The following is a 21712-nucleotide window of genomic DNA, read 5'->3' as shown; positions in this document are numbered from 1 at the left end:
CTGGGCTGCTTACACGAGGTTGGAGATGCCTACAAACTCGAAACAGCTGCTGGGCTTCGCTCTGGCCTGCCTGCTAAAATACGCCGATCTCCTTTTAATCTGTTTCATATTCACAAATTAAGCACTTAGCCTAGGTAATAAATCATGAGGCAGTTTACGAGGCTAGCAGGAGACAAACAAGTGGAAAGGGAAAACAATCGCCTAAAAGTAGATTCCGTAGAACTGAAAATATAACTCGGAAATGTAACAAATGTAACTCGGAAAACATAGCCCGCGCTCCCCGGGGCGGCGGCAGCACCCCGCGGCCCCGGCAGAGCCCCGCCGCTGGCGGGGGGCCCGCAGCAGGACCAGCCGAGCCCGCACTTGTCGGCGCAGCTGGGCTCCGGTAGCACCCCGGGCTCCCGCCTTTGTCTCCCCGGGGTACCGGCCGCCCGCACCGGCTCCACCTGGGAGAGACTCCCGCGGCAGCCGGCCTGGAAATAATGACTCGAGCTGGCGATAACCTCGTCTTGCACACACGCACACCGGCTCGGCTCCGGCTGGGGCGGAGTGGGGGGGGAGGAAAGTGAAGATGGGGAAAAAATGAAGTGCGGGCTCGCCTCACGCCGTGCCGCTCGCAGGCACCCGCGAAGGATGTGGCACTCCCCGGTGTCCCCGGGGAAGGCAGCCCCGAGAGGTGCCGGGGGGCTCCGCAGCGCACGCGCCTGGCCGCCGGGCGCAGGGGAGGGGAGCGGCTGGAAAGTAGCGCCTTGGCTACCGGAGTTGTCCCCTGGTCCTCTTTCCGGGATGGCCGGTGGAGGAGGGCACGGCGGCTGGCGAGGGACACACGACCCCCCCCAGCCCCCGCGTGGGGCCACCGTCACTCTCACCGCCCACGGGCGTCGCGGGCAGGACAGGGTTCCGGAGGGCAGGTCCCAGCCCGAGCCCCTCGGCTCCTGCGGCGGGAAAGGAGAACCGGGAGGCTGGCGAGCCTGCAGAAGTGCCGGCCGGGCGCTGGCAGCGGGGGGCCGGGGCGCTGCTGCCCGCGGCGGCAACCCGGGACTCCCCGGCGCTTTGCCCAGAGAGAGGCTCTTCCCGGGAGAGCCGCCAGCCACTCCAGGGCGCGAAGCCGAAGGGCCCAAGACAAAAGATCCGACACTAAGACCCCTCCTGGCAAAGTCGCAGCCTGGCGAAAGTATTTCACCAGAGAGTTTTCCCCTCCCCCGGCGGAGCTCCGCGCCGGGCCGGTGGCGCCGAGCCGTGCCGAGCCGTGGCAGCGGGGCCGCAGCCGATTGCGGGAGGGGGAGCGAGCAGGAGAGGGCGGCAGGGCTGCTGTGTGGGGGACGGTCGGAAACATCCCCCGGGAGAGGTGAAGGGGGGAGTGGAGCGGTGATTTAAAGGAACTCCCGCGAAAGGGAGCGACACAGACCTGCGGCCGTCCACCGAATCCAATCTGCCGAGCTGTGAGTGCGAAGAGGCGCTGTCAGGGGCTATTTATCTCTCGCCGGAGCGGCGGCTCCGGTCCCCGCATCGCCTGCCGGTAACAATAGCAGCGGCCGGCGGCTTTCCACGCGCCTGGGCGGCGGAATGGATGGCGGAAGATGCCGCCGCGCTCCGCTCACACGGGCTCGTTCATGCATCCCTCTTGGCCAGAGCCTCTCGCTACTGCCGCTCCGCCGAGAGCTCTGGCCCGCTCCCCCCCACCCCCCCGCTCCTCCACCCACCCCCCACAGCCCGCCCTTCCCCAATTTTCCATTTTCAGGACTTTGGCACGGAGCCAGACATGTCAGGAGGGGATGAAACTTGACACAGAGATCTCAACCCAGAGCGATTTCCTCCTTCTCCCCCCCCCTTCCCACCTCCCCCGCCCCCGTCCCCAACCCCTAAGTTAACTTGAAGATAGTTTGGCCATATTTCAGTTTGAAAAGAAGGGGAAATTGCAGGTCACTGGTGCATGGTCGGGCCGGGTGCATTTTTTTAATTTAAAACGGTAGACACCGAGGCCTGAAAAGCATCTGCAGCCCGTGCACTTTAACTGCTCCTCCCGGCCGCGGCTCGGTTAACCCCTGTGTGCCTCGGCCGCCTGCCCAGCTCCGCCGGCGTCCCCTGCCCGGAGGGACTTCGGACCCGTCCGGGCATCGAGCCCTGCGTGAAGCTGCGGAGGGCGGCCGGGGCGGCGGAGCCGAGCTCTGCACCAGCCTTGTCCCCCGCCCTCTTCGCCACCAAACGTCGGGGCTGGGTCGTACCCGCCGGCAGGATGAGGCCCCCGGCGCGGAAGGGCGGCCAAGCGACAAGGAACTCGCTGAGAGGTCCCCCCGCCGCTCCCCGCTCCCTCCGCCTACGTCTCCGCCCTCGGGCGGACGAGGCAGCGCTCCCCGCGGTGCCCCCGCGGGGCAGAGACGGGGACCCGGGCAACGGGAGAGATGCTCGGCTGCTCCTTTCGCCCTCAGCCGGTCCCCCTCGGTCCGGGACACACCGGAGGGCTTGCCTCGCCCCTGGCCAGCTGGGCATGCTGATAAGGGCGAGCGATAAGGGGGGGTGGAGGGAGGGGAGGGAGACGGAGCAGGAATGAGGGAGGGAAAACTCCCGAAACGAGGAGAGCAGGGAGCTGAGCCCGAGCTAACTCCGGGGAGGATGCCTCAGCACTTTCTCTATTATGCATTTCCAGCACAAGGAAAGCTAATTCCTCCGCTGAGGGCCTCAATCAGGCATTTATTTGACACTCATGATGCATGAACGGCTAAACACTAGTCTAAGCGGAGGATCAGCCGCTAGTTTATAGCTTGCGAGGTATTTTTTGATGCAGGTGAATTATGTTGATCTCTGAATGCCTCGTATTCCTGGTGGCGGCCGGGAGGGAGCGGGGGGGGGCAGGAGGTGTCGAGAAAAAAGGAGAAAAGAGAAAAAGAAAACAAGAAGAGGGGGAGTGTGGGGGAGTTAAACTTCTTCAAGCTCTTCTACCGCACACCCGGGAAACTCTCTGGCAGGGAGTTTTGGCTGGCACCCCTCCTCACGGCCCTCTCCTGACCCCCAGTCTTTCCCCTGCTGTTCCCGCTCGCCCCTCCACGCTGCGTGCTAGCCCGGCTGAGCCGCTCTGACATTCCGACTGGGCCGGGCCGAGCCGGGCCGCTCTGCGGGTCCTCTGCACGCCACGGCGGGGAAACGCACCCCGAGGAACGGAGAAGTAGCGTGGAGTGGGGAGAGTCACGGAGACAACATGGAGGGGGAGAAGAGGAGAAGGAGGAGGAGGGGAGAAACCATATGGAGCAGGAGGGAGGGAGGCGACACGGAGCGAGCGAGCCGGGAGAGCAGGGGTAGCAGTGCGAAGCCGGGTGGCCACCGCGGCCCAGGGCGCTGGGGCGGGCGGGGGAGGCCCCCGAGGGGCCTGCGGAGGCTGGGGGGCTCGGCGGAGCGTCGGCCAAGCCCTGCTGCCCTCGCTCCCTCCCTCAGGGCAGCACTTTCTCTCCATCTCCCCTGCACTCTCCCGGGCACTGCCCTTTATTCCCCGCGGCCCCCCCCCCCCGGAGAATTTATTTTTATTTTTTTCCCCTCCTGCTGGCCTCTTTCCAACTGCTGTTCCAGGACCGAAAAAAAATAACAATTAAGTAGGAGTCATGTCTTGTGACTTGCACAATCTCTTCTAACGCCTGAGTTCAATTTTACACAACATTTAATACAAATATTAAAAATCAATAAATCAAGGGGGTTGTTAATGAAATGTTACAGTGAGTGTGTGTCACCAGATAGGATTTCGGTGGGAAACATGTCTGATTTAGCAAAAGCTGAATGCAGTTGTATTATTTATCCTTCTGCTAAAAACAAAAGATAAAGGTGTTCATTAAATCATATCAAATCGAATTAAACTCTATTGGCGGGTCCCTCCAGCAGAACAGAAGTATGAAAAGCAGGGGATGGAAAATGAATCTCAATGCATCTCTTGACAACGGAACAGGAATCGGAACGCATTAAAAATAAATCAGAGCGCTGCTGTAGGTCACAACAGAAGGATTCGACTGTAGTGGAATAATGGGACGAGAGAGAGAAAGGCAGAGACTACCCTGCAGGTACACCCTGGCACTAGAAGGGGAAGCCAGATTTTTTAAACGATAGGTCACACCAGGTCTGTAAGAAACCGTCTTTTCCCCATTCAGGCTGCTTCTTCATGGGCCCTTCCCTGGCTGTCGGGACTGCAGTGCTCCCTAGCTTCTCGGCATCATGCCAACTCAGCATTTTGGAGGCTGGTGGCTTTGCCTGTCGTGTCCCCCCCCCCCCCACTTCCCCCGGGGTCTTTGCACCTCTCCCTTTTCTCTACCCTGGCAGGTCCCCTCTCTCCCTGGATCTACTCTGCCGTCCTTTAGCCCGGCCTATCGCACTATCCAGCTATTCCCCGTGACCCGTCTCAGCCCTTGCAGGAGTCCTTGGGAACCGTCTGCAGAGCGATCTGCCAAAAAAACTGGCAGCTGCCCGGGCGGTGAGGAGCGGGAGCGCCGCTGACAGCGGCCGCAGCTCTGCCCGGCGCCCGTGCTCGCAGCCCCAGTTGTCTCCAGCTGCGAGGAGTGGCGTGGGGTGAAGGGACCGGGAGGCATTTCCCCTCTGCCGCGATGTGGCCGAGAGATGATGGTGGCGATGTAGCAGCGCTGGGAGCCCAGGCCGCGGCTCCGTGGAAACTCGAGGGGCGCGGCTCGCTCCCCTGCCTCCTCCCGGCGTACCCGGGCCCCAGCTCGGGCCGTGCTCCGGTGGGAACCATGGCAGCGGGGGGAGGTCCTGTCCTGCCACCGCCGCGCCGGGAAAGAAAGGTCTGTGACCGCCGGGGCGAGTGTTGCCGGCCTCTTCTCGAGCTCTCGTCCAGCTTTTCCAGGCTCGGACTTCGCTCTCGGCTCTTCTGACGCAGCTCCTTTCGCCCTCCTGTGCTGAGGGTGTGCAGGGCCAGTCCCTTCCTCACCCCGGGGCATCGGGGCTTCTCTGTCCCTGTTGGCGACTGGGTGCTAGAGTGATGTCCCCTTCGAGCACCCCGCGAGCAGAGGGGCTGCACAACCCCTGCTCAGGCGGGGGCCGCCTCTCCCCCCGTGTGGGCCTGCGGCGGCTGACACTGCAGAGAGGCTTGGGAAGGGCGATCGAAGGAGAGCACCCCCGCCCCCTCACCCCCACCCCCCCACCCCCTTGCCGGGCTCGTCCCTCGAGCAAGACGTAAAGGCCATTCGGGGGCAAGTGCCACTGGGGAGGCTGCGGGATCAGCTCTGCCCTGCCGCCTGCAGAGCCGGGAGTGAGCGAGGCGGCGGCGGGAGGCAGCGGGGAGGCTGATGCGCGGCAGCCGAGAGTGCTCGGCACCGAGCCCGGAACGCGCCGCGAGAGCGGGAGCGCGGCGCCCCCGCGGTGCGGCCAGCGGGGCCGACACGGCCGAGCCCCGGCGGCGGAGCGGGAACCTCCGGGCACGGCTGCGAGCCCTCCGGCAGACGCCGTCTTGCCTCTTCGCCATTGGGAGGCTCCGCTCCCTCTCCCTCCACCTCTCCCTTCCTGCCTCCCCGGGGCCGGCCGTGCCCACAGCAGCGGTTGGGCGTGCAGCGCCGCCGGAACGCGATAAACAAGGGTGGCCATCTGCCCTCCGCCCGCTGCCAGCCCGCCGGCACCGCGCCCGGCAGCGCAGGGCGGCTGCTTTCCCCGGCCCCGCTCCTGTCCCGGGGCCGCGGGAAGCCGGAGCACCGCCGGCGAGAGGTGAGGGGTCAGGGGGCCGGAGATGCTCTCCGCGGCCGCTCCGTAGGCGACTGCACGCTCGCCCCGCGGACTGTGCCGCGGGCTCATCTCGCCGGGAGCACAACTTCTGCTCCGACCTGAAGTTGCAGCTCCTCTGTTTGTTTATTTCCCCGGCCGCGGTGGCCGGCTGCCAAGCACGCCGACCTTGCCTATTAAAAACCCATTTTTCTTGCCCTGCGCGGAGCAGCAGTTTGCTCGCCGCGCTCTGTTGTTCCGTTAAAATAAAGCGCTGCAAAGTCTGCTCGGGGGTGCCGGGGGAGGGTGGTACTGGGGGTGGCGGTGGAGCTCTGCCCGCTTCACGCGTCCCGCCCGGGGCTGCCGCGGTCTCCGGGGCGCCTCCCGGCGCAGCCCGCGCTGGCCGCCGCCGTACGCCGGGATCGCGGCGGGGCGGGGTGACCGCCCCGGCTCCCCGGCCAAGCCATTTCCTGCCCTCCGGAGCCGCGGGCCCTCGGCGGCGGCCAAGCGGTAGCTGGGTCTGGCTGGGGGATGGCGGGCATCGGGGCCGGCCGGAGAAGTTGGAAAAATCAACGCCCGGCAGCGGTGGCGGAGGGCAGCGGCTGATCCCATTAGCCTCGTCAAGCCTTAGCGGCTGAGCCGGAACAGCGGGGTCAGCGCTGCCAGGGGCGCCCCGGGGCGCCGGCCGGAGTGGCGGGAGGGCGACGCTCTGCTCCCCCTCTCGCTCCCCCGGTGTCCGCGTCGGGGTCCCCTGGCCCTTTTCGGCCGAGTCAGCCGAGGAGGGCGGCGGAGGGGTCGCAGCTGAGCACCCACCTCGGGGGCAGGAGCCCGACGGCTTTGTGCCGCTGGGCGCAAGGGGCCTTTTCTCATCGCCGCTTTGTTCGGCGGCGGCGCTGCCCGCCGGAACGCTCTCTGGCCAGCCTGACCCGGCCGGGCCGCGGCTCGCAGCTCCCTCGCCCTTGGCACTACCCCTCTGCTCCGAGCCTCCTCCAATACCCGAGGGTGGCCTCTCTCCCCTTCTCCTCTAGGACGATCTAGAAGTCGTCCGAAGCAAGTTGCTTTTAGAGCAGATACAACAATAAAGTATATTGAAATAAGTCTGCGGTTGGTGAGTTTCCAGCGATACTTAATGGCACTCGCGGTAAACAGTCCCTCTCTGTGCGAGCGGGGAAAATCATCCAGACACAAGCACATTCCACCCTCTTTAGGGCTCCCTGGCTGTTATTATAGTTATTGCATTACTCTGGTGTAAGCCTTTTGTAACTAAGCTTCTATAAAGCCCCGCTTACAAGCACCCTGATTAGAATTTTCCTTGCCAGTAACCAAAGGCCACCCGCTTTCCAGTGCTATACAGAGGGAGCCGTCAACAGCCACCCCTCTGAATGTACGCTTTGTTCCTGGCAACAAGGAAACGAGTGGGCTTCTACTGGGGAGAATGCAACCCTTCTTTTAAATATCACACAGCAAGAGCTGATGGGGCACTGGGCTTCGGAGAGGCTGCGATGGAGGGAGAGAGACACGGCGGGGTCACGGGAGCGCGGAGTGGCCGAGCCCTAATGCTACCCACGAAGCGGCTGCCACTCAGCCGACGGCCGGAGGATCATCTGGCTGATCCCGGCTCAGGGGCGGGCGGGGACGGAGCCGGGGCCTGGAGGGAGAAGAAAAGGAGGACGCCAGATAATGGTTTCCCAGCAGCACACACCACCCCGGCACCCTGTCTTCCAGCTCCCCAAGCACGGGGAGAACAGCGGTTCGCAGGCCCGGGGTGGACCCCAGCGCAGGGAACGGTGGCGACCCTGCTAGGGGCCCTCCCAGCACACCAAGCATCCCCTCTCCACCCACCCTGCCGCCCCTCCAGGGATGCTCGGTGCCCCGGGAAAGTAAACGCCGGGCGGGTGTAGGACATCGCCATTTCTACACACACGGCTTAGCTGCCGGGCACCCCTTCTCCAGGGAATAGGAATCTCCCGGTGGCGAGGAAGGAGCTCGGCTCCCCGGGGCGCTCCCTACGTGCAGCTGCGGCCCGGCAGCCGCACCGGCAGCCGGCCTGCTCCGGAGGGTTCCGCAGCCAGCCCGGCTATTGTGAGCGCCCGAGAGCCCGTCTGGCCGGGTGTAAGTAATTACTGTGGTATGTCCAACATGTATGTTAGTGACATTACTAAGGAGGTGAGAGCTTGGCGCTCAGAGGGGCGAAATGCTGGGCTTTCGCTTTCATTCAGGATGTGTGTAACACAGAGTCTTTTCTCAGCTCGTCTGATTTTTAACTTCCTCTAAACCTCTCTCTCTCTCTTTTATTTCCTTTGCTCGGAGAGCAGCAATGAGAGACCGAGAGGAAACACGCTGCTGCTGTGCAAAATGTGGACCATGTGTGGGAACTATTTACTCAGAGTGCAACTGCAGGCACCAGGCGAGGGGCTGGCAGAACCGGGGGGTGGTGGAGAGAGAGGCTACGTATCTCTCGTGCTTTTCCCCTCCCTTGTCTTCCCTAAAGCCAAACCACGTCGCTGTGTGTGTAACGGTGCGTTTTACTGACTTCTCGCTGGGCTTGTGTTGGGGTTGTTTTTGGTTTTTTTTCCGGTCAAACTGTTTCACGATCTGCTTTTGTGTTCACCCACCTCAAGCCTCAAGCAAAGGGTTAAATCTTTGCAGCCCTGCAAGGAACCAGAGTTTAAAAAAAAAAAAAAAAGAAAGAAAGAAAGAAAAAAGGCGGGGGGGGTGAGAAGGAGTGAGAGCGTGAAGAAGCGGGCACAGAGGGCTGCACGGTCCCCTGATCGTCCTTTTGACAGCTGTAGAATAATAAAAATAATTAATAATAATCCCAAGCCTTTCTTTTCTATTTGGCTGTACCAGGAAGTGCCTCTGGCCTTGAAACTCCCTATTACCTCTCTTCCCCCAACCCCCGTCCTTTCCTTGGGAAGTGAGAAGAAAAAGGTCTGCAGCTGACAAATATTATCCATCCTTTTCATCGATCGGAGCATATACAGATGTGATAGCTTGATGTACACTGCAAACCGGCTGATCCATCGCTTTCTCCCTCTCTCGCTGGCTCTGGTTCGGCCCCCTCCTCCTCCTCCTCCCCCTTTGTTCTTCCCCCCCCCCCCCGCCTTTCCCTCTCTTTAAATAGATTTCAAGGCGCTGCCTGTTGGAGAGCAGCTCTCCAGAGAGAGCGAGCTATTGCTTTCCTGCCGATAGCCTCCCCCCTTCTCCGGTTTCCAAACAGAAAACAATCCCCGGCCCGAGGAACCTGTGCTGGGGCTGGCGGAAGGAGTTAAACTAGCAGGGAAGAGCGAGATAAGGAGGCAGCTCGCTGCACCATCGCTTTCGAGTCCTGTGTTAAAAAAAAAAAAAAAGAAAAAAAAAAATAAAGAAGAATGAAATTAAAATAAAAATTTAATAAATAAATAAAAATTCAATTCGTGGTTCCCCGTCCTGCACCATCACGAGGAGAAGAGGCAGTTTATGCCGGGGCAGTGCCCGACCTTGCCGGGGCGGGAGGTGCCCCGAGCCCCGGGCTGGCCGGCACGGCGCGGCTCGGAGCGGGCGGGCGGCTGGGCGGCGGCTGGCTGCTCGGAGCGAAAGGGTTAAGCCTCCCCTCCACCGCCCTCCTCTCTCGCCAGAGAATAAGCGTTCGCACGAAGCGTTTCTGGGGAGGCAGGCTGCGAGCAGGCCTTTCGCAGTGGATCCATGGCTACCTCGGTGCTTGTCACCGAAACGCTGACCCTCCCTGGGTGCCGTGTGCGGGCAGTGCGGGCCGCTGCCAGGCACTTGCCATCAGTTTTTCGAAAGGTTAGCCAAGGTCCCCGGTCCTCGCAGACGGGAGTCATTATGAAACCGCCTTTGTATCTGCAGGAACTTACATAAAAAATAGGCGAGAAGGAGCCGAGGGGGAGAGAGCAGCTCTCTCTTGGAGAGAAGAGAGCCCGGGCGGTGGGTTGGGGGTTCTCCCCGGCCTGATGTTGGGACCCCCACGTATATCTCTCTCCGCCAGGGCACTGCGCTGCCCGGCAGGCAGCTCGCCCGCGGAAGAGCCGGGGTAGCCCTCGTCGCCAGCCCCACCAAATCTGCCCGGTGCTGGGGAGAACCAGCCGGCGGTGGGGCTGCCGCGGCGAAAATGGAGTGGGAGGACGGAAAAGTGCTATCCGGAGAGCTGTTGTGACAGATGCTAAGCTTTGCCCTACGCGTGCTGGTGAGAGAAGGAGTTAAAAGCAAGCTGCTTTTTCGATCGAGCTGCTTCCCCGAGCGTCGGAAGGAGCGGCTTGCTAGAAAGCCGTCCATCAGCAACCAGTCCAACCTGCCCGTGATAATATGCGATCAACACCAAATCACCCCCGCTAGGCACGATCCATCATCGCTACGATGCAATGGGCCCTTGTATGGATGTGTCTACACGGGGGGCGGGCGGGGAGAGAAGGGGAGGGAGCGGAAAAGAGAGAGGGAGAGCGTGTGTGGATGTGTGTGCGAGGGGGGGACCGCATCATTCACCGGAATGGGAATCGCCGCCTCCCCCGGTTCTCGGCGATCGGAGCTGCCCGAACCAGCGGAGCCGAAAGTTGCTGGGCCGGGGCTGAGCGGGGAGCCTGGCACACGGCCCCGCCGCCGCCTCCGACTGACATCAGCCTCCCCTCCCCCTCCTCGCTCCTCCTGGGCAAGCTTGACTGGCGTAAAATTAATAATTAATAGGGTGAAATTGATTAAAGGGCTGGGAGCGCGATGGGGGCGCTCGGAGAGCCCTTCCCCTACCCGGTCGCTCCTCATCCGCCTCCCCGCCGGCAGCGGCCCGGGAGCGGGGACTGGCCGCCGCCGGCGAGCCAGGGGAGCTCCGGGGCAGCTCAACCCGAGCAGGAAGGAAAAGGGCGGCGGGGACCGGGGAGGAGGAGGAAGGTGGCGGCTGCAGCAGCCAAGCCCGCTGGGTGGCTGGCTGTAACCGAGATCGGCCGCACGGGCAGCGGCGGCGGCAGGCGGGGGCTGGCCCCGGGGCTGGCTCGGCTCAGCGCAGCTGGGTGTGTGTGAGTGTGTGTGTGTGTCCCGCGAGCTGCCCGAGGGCGGTGCTCGGCAGCACAAGGCCAACCCCCCGACCCCCCCCCCGCTTCTCCCCTACCGTGATCAGTCTCTGCCACGGAGGGAGTGGGGAACCGCAGGGGACGCGGCCAGGCCAACGCACGCCTCAGCCTCCAGCCCCGCGGAGGTGGGAAAGGGTTAAACGTTGGAGGGAGACGGGGAGGAGGACGGGGGATGGGGAGCGAGGGAAGGGGGGCCGCCGAGCACAGCGCTGAGCGCAGGGAAACCACAGCGCACCTGGGCTCGGCTCGGGAGCCGGAACGAGCCGCCGCCTCCTCCTCCCTCTTTCCCTCCCTCCCGCCCTTCCTCCAGCTCGGTGCCTGCCTGGCCCATATCGCGGCTCTATCTCTGCAGCAGCGGGAGCTCAGCTCCTCTGTTTCTATCAGCTGCTCCTTCTAACCCCAGTGACCCAGATAAGAGCGGCGGCCTCCCCTCACGCCCCCGCCCGTAAGCGCGCCGGGGGCCCCGGTCCTGCTTCTCAGCGGCCCTCCCTGCCCGCCGTGCCGCCTCCCGCTGCCTCCCTGCGGGGCCTCGGGGCCGCCCCCGGCCAGCCGCCTCAGCCCCAGCGGGTTCCGCCCGGCCCCGTGGCTCCGGCCTCGACCTCCGCGGGAGGCAGCAAACCTGGCCCCACGCCCGCCCCCTCGCTGGGCTCTTTCCCCCCCGGCTGGGGCGGTGCTGCTCCCCGGTACCCCTCTCGGACAGCTTGGGGTTATTGTCTGCCTGCGCTGCGTCAGCCCGCCGTCAAAATAATAATTAAAAGCAAAACAAACACCCCGATCCGGTCTTTCCTGGACACGCGGGTCGGAGCCACCGCAGCCCAAGTGTTGTTATTCCCGGGCTGGAAATAGCCCTGGCTCCGCCCTGGACAATCGCCTGTCAGAGGCCTCTTCTCTCCCCTCCCTGGAGGCCCTTCCCTGCCCTGCTTTATTTACTTTTGAAGTGTCTGGATTGATGGAGAACTGCGGACGGCACTTTCTTCCCCCGGCTCCCTCCTGCACCAGGGCTCCGTCGGAGCCTCTTACCGCACCCGGCGCTCCGCGCCAGCATGACCCAAGATAACCCGGCCCCGGGGAGGCCGGGACGATCGGGGGAGGGCGCTTAACCAAACCAAACAGATCGATCCGTACCCAGCCGGAGCTGCGGGAGACCGGTGCGGGAGTGGGGGTATCGGAGCGCCCCTCGCAGCGGTTCCCGGACGGGCAGGGGGGAGCGGCCGTCCCAGAGTAGCCTGTCCACCCAGCACGGCCCCCGGGAGGGGGGGCGGAAGGGAGATCGCGGCAGGGCCCGTAACGACACAAGGGATAAAGACCAAAGTTATCACCAGCCGTGACCAAAATAAATGCCTGTGATAAAAAAGCACTGACAGGATGATCCATTACGCGGGTGTCACTGCCTACAACAAGGTTCAATCAGATACGCCGGTTGCCGTGGACAACGGGGGAAGCGGCGGTACCGGGCTGACGACTTCTCTGGAGAGGCGGGTGGTGGTTGCCATCAGGGAGGTGACACGGCGCGATCTGCATGAGGGTGGCCCGGCATCGCGGGAAGGGACAGACCGCATCTCCCACGGCCGCTGCTCCCCTCGCCGCCCCTCCGCTCGTACGGGAGGCAGCCCCGAGGCACATCCTTGGGGAGAGGAACATCTTCCCTTACAGGCGGCCCCGGGATATGCTAACATCCTCCCATCCGAAATGAGGTCGGGTGTCTCCCCGGTTCGTGCCCCCCTCGCCCCCGCTGTTGCGGAGCTCGGCACGGCTCGGCTGCCCGCTCCCCAGGCGCCCCAAGTCCCTCCGCAGCCCGGCGGTGGAAATCAATGAACGTTTGTTCCGTGCGGCGCGACCGTCTTGTGAGCGGTGCCCTGTTATTAGTGGGGAAAGGGGGAGAGAAGAAAGGCTCTCTGCGGACTCCTCCGCCCGTCCTCGCCTCCGGCGGAGCTGCTCGCAGGTGCCGGAGCGGGGGCAACGGGGGCCGGGTTGGCTGTCAGCGCCGCCGGGAAGAGCCGTACCCCGGGGCGTCGGGCTAATCGCATGGCAGGCCAGCTCGGCGGTACGCCGCGGCCCCGGGCGGTGCGATTAATGAAGGCTCAGAGGCAGTGGGGATGGGCTAAGGGCTGGTCCCCCTTGTGCCACATTCCTCTGGATCGGGCCGGGCCGGAACTTGCCCCATACTGGGTGGGGGGGGGTAGCGAGAACAAGGTCCTCCGAGCCTGGGGGCAACCAGTCCTTCTCCCCCGGCCCTCCGCAGAAGCAAGCAGCCTTTGGGAACGGCCGTGCCCGAGGTGGGGCATGGCAGGGAACGAAGGACGGTGCCTCTCCACGCCCGCGGGAGGAGCGATGCCAGGGCCGTCCCCGCCGGTGCCACGGTGCGTGACACGCCAGCCCCGTGTCTCTTCGGGGTGAGAAACTTCCTGGCTGCTAGTGACGGGTGGCTGCGCCGCCGCAACGCATCTTTCGGTCCCGAGATTCCCCCCCCCCTTCCCGAGCGTAAACGCATCCCCCCCTGCCGCCGCCGCCCCCTTCCCGTCACGATTTAATGCTTTTCATGTTCTTCGGCAACTGCGTTTCCGCAGAGAAACCCCGGCGCGCTCCCAGCTCGGCTGCTCAGCTGTATTGTGGCGAGCTCAGGCACAGCCGGAGTGAATCCATTACGCCTCGATCCTACAATACAGGTTTATGCGGATACCCTCTGATTTACATTTAAAACAGTGCACGGGCATTGTCTGCTAGCCTGAAAAGAAAACACAGCCCCGTAACTTCAAATGACCTTCAAAGCAATGCAATTAACTCTCGTAATTATCAGAACACGCCTTTTAGAAAAAGACACAGGTGCTCGCCTCGGTGCTGTTCCACCTGGTTAAGCAGCCTCGTCCTACCAGGGAATGCCCCCTTCTCCCCCTCCCCCGCTTTTGGAGTCCCCAAATCTGGGACTCACTCCGCCGTTCGTACATGTCGAAACCTCCCTTCACCCTCCCCTTCCCCCGCCCGCCGCCTGGGCTGAGGGACAGCTTGCTCAGCGCGGCGAGGCTTTGTCACACCGCCACACACACACCACCACCACGTCGCTGGCTGGTGCCGGCGGCGGGCGGCATGTTCGCTTTCCCGGCTCCCACAAAGCGCTCCCCTCCCGCCGGCCCCCGGACCGCAGGCCACGCAGAGCCGAAATTTAGGTTAATAGGATGGGCTTTGATCCGTGGTCCCCTTCGCCCGCCCCTCACCCCGAACGACATCGATCCTCTGCATTTACTCCCGCTCCGATCGGCCCCCGGCGCTCCCGCAGTCACTCTCTGCGCGACCGGAGAGAATAAATAAATATTCCCGAAACACCCAGCCGGTGGCGGCCCCCGGTCCTGCCTGCCACGGCCCCGCGCACGAGTGGCCGATCCCCGGCGGCTGAATGTGCAGTGTCATGATGGCTCCTATGGCCCGCGGGCAGTACCGGGGGCGACACCGGGAGCGGCGGGGACAGGGGCAGCTCCGGGGGGGCTGCCGACCCTGCAGGAACCGCCACCCCCCCCCTCCTTCGCCCCTCTTTTGCACACACGCACACACAAAATAAATAAATAACGAGGCGGCTGGAGCCATCTGGGGTTGGATGGCTTCTCATCTCATTACAGAGCATTAGGAGAAACAGGCAAATATACAGCTATTAAAATTAATCGCCTCGCGCTGTCAGCTGAACATAATGGAAATTATTTATAGGCTGCCTACGATGCCTTTCTCGTCACGGAGGCTTGGTGCGGAGAGACGCACTCGCGGCTCCCAGCACAGAGAGGCGTACGGGGCCGTGCGGGGGTCGCCGGGCTCGACTCGGCCCCGACCAGCGAAGTTTGGGAGGTCAGGGAGGGGACGAAGAAGGAAAGGGAAAGGGAAAGGAAAAACAAGCGGCAGAGGCGCTGCGCTGAGCGAGTTAGGGTGGCTTCTTTTCAGGTGACTGCAGGGGAAGCAGTGGAGACGCAAATAGGGCAAACCGCGATACTGGGGGCCTCCCCGGGCTGCTCTAGCGGAGTGTCCCCGGGGCGGTGCGAGGCAGGGTCCGGGGCAGCGGGAGGGCTCTACCAGAAAGAAATCTCTGCAAACGGCGCATAGTGCTTAGCAGACACCGTGCGATGCGGCGAGGGCACGCCGCGGGAGGGGGCGATGCGCTTCCTGAGCGATCTGCCTGCAGATCTGTGCTACCAGAGGAAATGTTAATTGTCAGCCCTTCCGCTCCAGCCTCTGGAGCGGGCTCTCGGAACTGTTTGCTTATGTTCCCGGGGAGATGGGGGGTCTCTTCCGCTCCGGGAAAAACTCCTAAACCCAATCGTCTATGCCAAGGAGAGCTGGCCTGTTTTTCGGACCGAGAAAGAGAGTGTATTTGGGAAGCGAGGGGAAACGCTGCCCGTGCATTTCCCTATTCCGTCCGGGGTAGTTTTGGCCAAGACAGCCACCTTCGGCTCCGCCGGGGCGAGCCGCCTCCTCTCCCCGCAGCTGTGGGGCTCATCGCAGTGCTGTGCCGGTGTGAGGACTAAGAGCCTCTGCAGGGGTCGGAGGAGGCAAAGCACGGCTGCCAAGGGCAGGGGAAGCCTCCGGGGCAGCCCGGGTGGCACCTGCTGGGACGGAGGGAAGGTGCGAGAAAGGCCGAGCGAGAGGCTGGAAGCTCATCTTCGCCAGGCTTGAGAGGTTAATAAATACACCCGTCCCCTCTCCCCAGCCCGCCTGAGGCTAAGACTCGCAGCTCAGCGGGTAATTGACAGTCTCAATCCAAAATTGAAACATGTGTTAACAACAACGCCACGCATCCTAGGAGCTACCCGGGAGATCGCCACCTCACGGTCTTTATATATTATTTGAATCCACCGGAGGAAAGTGTCACGAGATTTTCAGAGCACGTTTCACCCCTACCTGTAAATCAGCTCTTATCACTGCTGGCTGCTCAGACAGAGCCAGCCTCTGCTCTATAGCGCAGGAGGAGGAGAGCCATTGCTCCCTCGCAGCGCTGTTTTCGTGCCGCCTCCATGCGGAGCCCGCCGACACCCCCCGCCCCTCCGGGGGTGAGCCCAGCAGCGGGGCAGCCCCCGCTAGCCCGTGTCCGGGAACGGGCTAGGACAAGAGGACCCGAGACCCGGGCACGGTGCGGCTCCTCGGTGCTCCCTCTCCCCTCCCCGCAAGAGCAAGCAGGATCCGAGTGCGTGTCCCACCCTTCGCCATCCCTTTCGGGCGAGTCACACAGCCGCAAGTGGGAACAGGCGCCCGTACCGGGACAGCATCTTTCCTAGGCAGCTGCTCGTGTTTCTGGGATCCAGCGGAGCAGGAGCAGATTCCCGCGCCGTATTGAGGGCCTTGCTCCCCGTAGCGCTTCAACAGCCGCAGCGGGGTTCCCTACTCCCTGTGGTGTAACTAAGTTGGGGATTCCCTTTCCCCGAAACCACTCTAAGGGCCTATGTTGTCCCTGGCAGGAGGGATCGGGCCGGGCCGGGAAAACGCAAACTTGTGCCGAAGTGGTTGGACGTGCAGGGGCAGGACAGGACTGGCAGGGTTCCCCAGGAAGGGCAGGTCTCCAGGGCCTCCCACCGCCAGTTCTATCCCTTTGCTCCGCCGTTGCCACCATCCTCTTTTCACACCGGGAGCCCGTGAGAGGATCAGTGTGCTCCTCCGGGGAGGCGGCAGCAGCTCCCGCTGCCCCTGCAGCCCGGCCCCGCTCCCGAGAGCGGTGCCTGTGAGCTCTGCGCGGAGGTCACGACCAGCGGAGCAGGCAGATGGAAAATCCCAGTTCCTGCCGCACATAAACAAGGTGGGGACGGGCAGAACGGCCCTCGGCGCTGAGCGGGAGGGGAAGGGCGTGGGGTCCCTCCTCCATGGCCCGCTGCCCGCCCAGCCATGGCTCTTGCCCCGGGAGCTCCCTCCTCCGGCGGGCGCCGGCCGCGCTGCGCTGCGCTGCGTGGAGGCGGATGGGCCCGGGGGCTCCGTCCGGTGAAGGGACGCGACGGCCGGTGGCAAGCAGCCTCCGTGGGCATTCCCAGGAGTGGGGGCCTCCCGGGCAGGGCGCGGGCACGGCAGCGGGGCACAGTTTCTGCCCGGCTTCCTCGGCCCCGCAGCGCGTCCGCCCCCCGCGCGGCTCGGCAGCTCTCGCCCACGCGTGCACTCACACGGTCGCACGCTGAGTCACACGGGCACGCTGCCTCTCGCACACCGTGTCACGCATACTCTCCGTGTGGCACACGCACTGCAGCTTCTCGATCGAGCCGTGTCACGCACACGTTCTGTGTCACACCCACGTTCCATGTCACACGCGCATTTATTCCCACGCACACTCGATAGCCCTCTCGCACGGGCACTGCATCCTCCGAGGAAGCACTGCAGCTCTCACACATTCGCTGTTTCTCTCAGCTGGGACACACGCCTAGGACCTCTCAGGTTCCCTTTCTCGCACCCGGGCTCTGTCACACAGCCACACACACTCACGCTGACCCGCACACGCGATCGCACAAGCGCAGGGTTTCCCACGCAGGCACACGCTCGCCGCCTCCCTCTGGCAGCACGCTCCCGCTCCCCACGCACATCGTCTCGCAGGCACTCTCCGCCTCAGACTTCCACACACACGGAGCCGCCCGCCGTCCCCGGCTGCTCTCCGGGCACGTCACCACCCGCACACACACACACACACCCTCACACACACACGGAGTCCCCGCCGCTCACAGCCCCTGGGAGCGGTCCCAGCGCCGCGCCTCGGCGGCCGCGTGTGTGCGCTTGCGGGAAACCCGAGGACCTTCCCTGCGGCCTCTTTGGCAGCGCTCCGCCGCCACCGCCGGGCCAGCTGCGCGGCCCCGGTCCGGAACAGCTTGTGTTTTTTCCCACCAGACGGCCGGGCGGGCGGGGGGAGGAAGGGTCAGCAGGTCCCGCGCCGCGCAGCCCGGGGCTCCGCTTCCCGCAGTGCCCCCCGCCCCGGGCTGCGCGGGGCAGCGGAGCAGCCTCCACCTGCCGCGGGGCATCCCCAGCCTGGGGAAACCCCCACTTCTCTCCAAACTTTGCTGCCACGCTTTATATCCCCGTCCCCCATTCTCCGTCCCAGGCTGACGCCGAGGCTGCGGCCGGGTCCCCGGCCCGGCAGAGGCAACGCCGTGAGCTCGGCGGCTGCGATGTGCGTGCTGCCAGAGCCAGCCGGGGAAAGGCCAACGGCGCCCGAGGCGCGGGCAGAGGTAGCGGCTGATCTCTTGGCAGATCCAAGAGCGATTTGGCCGCCACAGCCGGGAGGCCGGCCCGGATTATTCATCATGGGCGGACGAACACAATCCCTCCCCCCTCCCCCCATCCCCGTCAGCCCTGGATATTTTGTCCCGGCCGCACAAACAATATTCAACTTGTATCCTCTTCCTTGGAGGCACCGGGAAGCCGGCGGCTGCCAGGAACAGGCTCCCGTGCAGCGCACGGCAGCGGGATCCTGTTTCCCTCGCAGCCGGCGGAGAGCGGCGGTCCCGCGGGAAGCGGGCGCTTTCCGCCCCCGCCCGGCGCACGGCGGCGGCCCCCGGGCCCTGCCAGGCGTCCCCGGCGGGGCTTGGCCGTCGCCCTGCACCCGCCCGCGGGCGGGGGCCCCCGGCGTGCAGCCGCTGCTTTGCAAACCGCACGATCGCAGCCCGCGGAGGGCGGCGCAGCGCTGGCAGCCGGCGCTGCCTGCCCGTGCCAAGCCGCGGGCACAGCGGGGCTCGGCGGCCCCGAGCGCTCCGCTCGCCAGCCAAAGCCGAAATAAAAGCCAGCTCCGCAAACGCCCCCGGGGTTTGCCTGGCGCCGGTTTCCCCTTTTCTTCCCCGTAGCCGCCGGGGAAGGGCGGCTCTGTCTCCAGTGGGAGCCGCCAGCGATGTGGGGGGATCCAGGGGAGCCGAGGTGTCCGTGGGCCCCCGTGCCGATCCCGGTCCCCGCGCGGACTCGGAGCCCAGCCGGGCTTCCCTCGCCCTCTGTTGGAAGCCTTCATGCGGTGCGAGGCCGTGGCGGCGGCGAGGTCCCCCACACCCCCCAACTCCGACCGAGAGGACGCAGGAAACGTCGCCTCCGCGCTCAGCGGCGAGCAGCGGGGGCGGCACAGCCCGAGCGGGGCCCGGGGGCCTCCTTTCCCTTCTATTCCTCATTCTTCCCCTTCTCCCTCTAGAGTTCCCTTTCCCCTTCCTTTCCCCGGCCTCCCCTCGGGGGGCCACCCCGAGAGCGCGCTCAGCCGAGTGCATCTTGCTCTTAAATCAAGCCTGGATATTTAAAGCTTAACTCCCAGTTTATTTTCGTCCAAGACCAAAGGCGCACGCTACTTATTCGGGAAGCTATTTAAATACCTCCCCCGACCTCCCCTCGGGGTTATGAACGTTTGCTGCTGGAGAATTTCACAAAGGTATTTGGTACCGTCGCCCCGGCTCACCAGGACGCACCGCGGGAGCCGGGGAGCATTGCCGAGGGCGAGGGGGCATGTGTTTTGAGCCTCTGAAAGGAGAAGACCTCTTTTCAGCCAGGGAATCGCGGTACTTCACACTCACTTCGTGGTTTATTACTACGGGAGGAATCTGTTTATAGTCAAACCGTATTACATTGGGCCGTATCGATTTTCCAGCAGTACTCCCCACCGATTTAATTGTTTTTAGGAATGTCAATTGCAGCTCTCATGTTCCCTGAATTCATCAGTGTTCAAATGATAAACCTCATCATCGCTCTAAATCATACGGCAATCTGCTCGTTACCGGCTGCCTGTCCACCCCCCGCGCCCCCAGCCCCGCACACCGACCGCCCTGTACGTGTGTCAGGGTGTGTTAAACTTCACGCAGAGCCACAGCGGTGCGTTCCCTCCTCCCTCTCCCTTTCACAGCCCCTCCACTCCATCTTTTAAGTTTTGCTGTCTTAAAATGAATGCACCGAAGAAATACACCCCTAAATTAGTCACGGTTCCTGGTTTCGGGTTCTACAGCTCAAAATCCCCATTGCAGCGCAGAGCAGACAAAACCAGAGGGGGAAAAAAACCCCAGCAACCAATCAACCAAAAAAAAAAAAAAAAAGGCACAACCCACACAGAGAAGTCATCGAGTCTTTAGAAAATAATTAGGAAGAAAAACAAGCTGAAACTGCGGACAAGAGGCTGGAAACTCCACGCTGCTGCTGCTCTTGGCTGCGCAAATCCCAGAAGACGAGAGCAGATGGAACCCTTGCCCATTGCCCTGCCCTCTGCGTCCGCTCCCGGCCGCCCGCACACGCGTGGGCAGCTGCGGGGGATCCCGCCAGCCCCCGCCCGAGATCGCTGGGCTCCGAGCGGCTCTGCCGTTGCCCAGGGGACACCGGAGGGTGTGTAGGGGACAGGCGCAGTGACTCTCCTGCGGCAGGGACGGGGAGGTGAGGGTCACTGTGGGGATGGCTGTTCCCAGGAGGGCGAGGGCAGCCCGCAGTGCTCGGGGGAGGCGAGGGTCGCGGGCAGCTCCCGCGGGAGGACACGGCTGTGGCCGAGCGCCGCTTAGCGCAGCTACTTCGGCAGCTTTTCCTTCTGCTGCTGCGGCTGCTCGGGAACCACTTTTCCCCGTCACGAACATGCCCCGCGGGCAAGCTCAGCCCCCACGGCGGCTTCCCTCCGTGACAACCTTTACGCGGGCTCTCCGCGCGTTAGTTCGCGGAATTACAGTGAAGTGCCTGAACGGACAGAGGATTAATTTGTGCTGCGAAACAGCCACTGTCTGACGGCTGCGGGGGGCTTTTTGCATGGGTGGGAAATGAGGTGGGAGATTCCAGACCGGCGGCGAACCCCTACCGTGCCCGTGGTTAGAGGGATCGTGGCTTAACGGGGCGACCCGCGGGCAGGAGGCAGCTTCTCCCCGCAGCGGGTTTGGGACATCTTAGAGGGTGGCAGCGTGAGCCCTGAAGGCAAGTCACCCTACAAACTCAGGTCGGATATCCACCCCCAGGCTAATCAGACGTGCGGGCCGTTTGCCCCCTCCCGAAGGTTCGGCGCAGCGAGGGGATCCAAGCACAATAAAACATCACCCGCACTGGCGCCGGGAGAAAGCCCAGGCGCTGACCCTTCGCTCCGCTCAGAAGCCCCTAGGGCATGACTTGATCCCGCGTCTGCCATCCCTTTTGCACGGCATCCCCCGCTCCTCCTTCGGGGAACGGCAGGGGAAGCCTTGCTCCCGGCTGCGCGCAGCCATAGCCCGCCGGGAGGGCTGCGGAGCCGCGCGGGGCCAGGAGCAAGCTGAGCCCCTGCGGAGCGCCAGGCGAGGGACACCGGGATGCGCAGGGACAACTCGCGTCTCGCTCCCCGCCGGGCCCGGAGAGCGGCGGCCGGGGAAAGTCGTGCGGCGGGCATCCATCACCTTCCTCTGCCGTCTGCCGCGGGCAGCCCTCGGCTGCTGTTTATTTTGTTATCAAATCAATTAAGCTGCCGCTCTCGTATAAAACGGGGGCGGGAGGGGAAGGGGGAGGAGGGGGTTTGGAGTAAAACTGTGGCCACTCCTTTGACTTCTTCTCACCAAAGCAAAGAGCTCCTCCTGTTGGAGAAATTATTTCCTGCCGTATGGGAAACCCTCAAAACGCACGAGCGATTTCAATATTTTATTTTGTGTTACGTGACTTTATGATATCCTATGTCATGATTTTATTATTTTATATTTTATTTTATTTTATTTTATTTTATTTTATTTTATTTTATTTTATTTTATTTTATTTTATTTTATTTTATTTTATTTTAATTTTTTCCGTGGTCTCTGCACCAAAACCCATACCAGTCCTTGGTTCAAATGCTCTTCTGTGGTCTGCTTCTCTACTGCCATCACGCCTGGCCACTGGTGCCTGGTCAAACACTGATTTCAAGTCAGTGGACCCTTTCTGTGCTGTGCATAATGATCCAGCCCTCCGAATACCAACACAGTGTTTGGCACCTTGTGAGTAAATTTTAGCAGATGCAGAATTTTTTGGCTTGATCCAAAGTCTCCCAGAAATCTGTCCTGGTCGCTGGATCACTGGAAAGACTTACTGGT

General features: G+C 63.1%; 1 protein-coding gene across 1 annotated transcript in view; it reads right to left on the bottom strand.

Moving 5' to 3' along the window:
- BCOR (BCL6 corepressor) overlaps positions 1–1648 on the bottom strand; it is an 81945-nt gene extending 80297 nt beyond the window's left edge. The window contains exon 1 of the mRNA XM_085049024.1: positions 1409–1648. The gene's annotated coding sequence lies outside the window, so the exon portion shown is untranslated. The remainder of the gene's footprint in view (positions 1–1408) is intronic.
- Between the last annotated feature and the right edge of the window lie 20064 nt (positions 1649–21712).

The sequence above is a fragment of the Lichenostomus cassidix genome, chromosome 1 (assembly GCF_008360975.1).
Source record: "Lichenostomus cassidix isolate B80296 chromosome 1, HeHo_3.0, whole genome shotgun sequence".
Classification (NCBI taxonomy): Eukaryota; Metazoa; Chordata; class Aves; order Passeriformes; family Meliphagidae; genus Lichenostomus; species Lichenostomus cassidix.
Note: the sequence above shows the minus strand (reverse complement) of the source record. Positions and strands in the feature narration are given on the sequence as shown.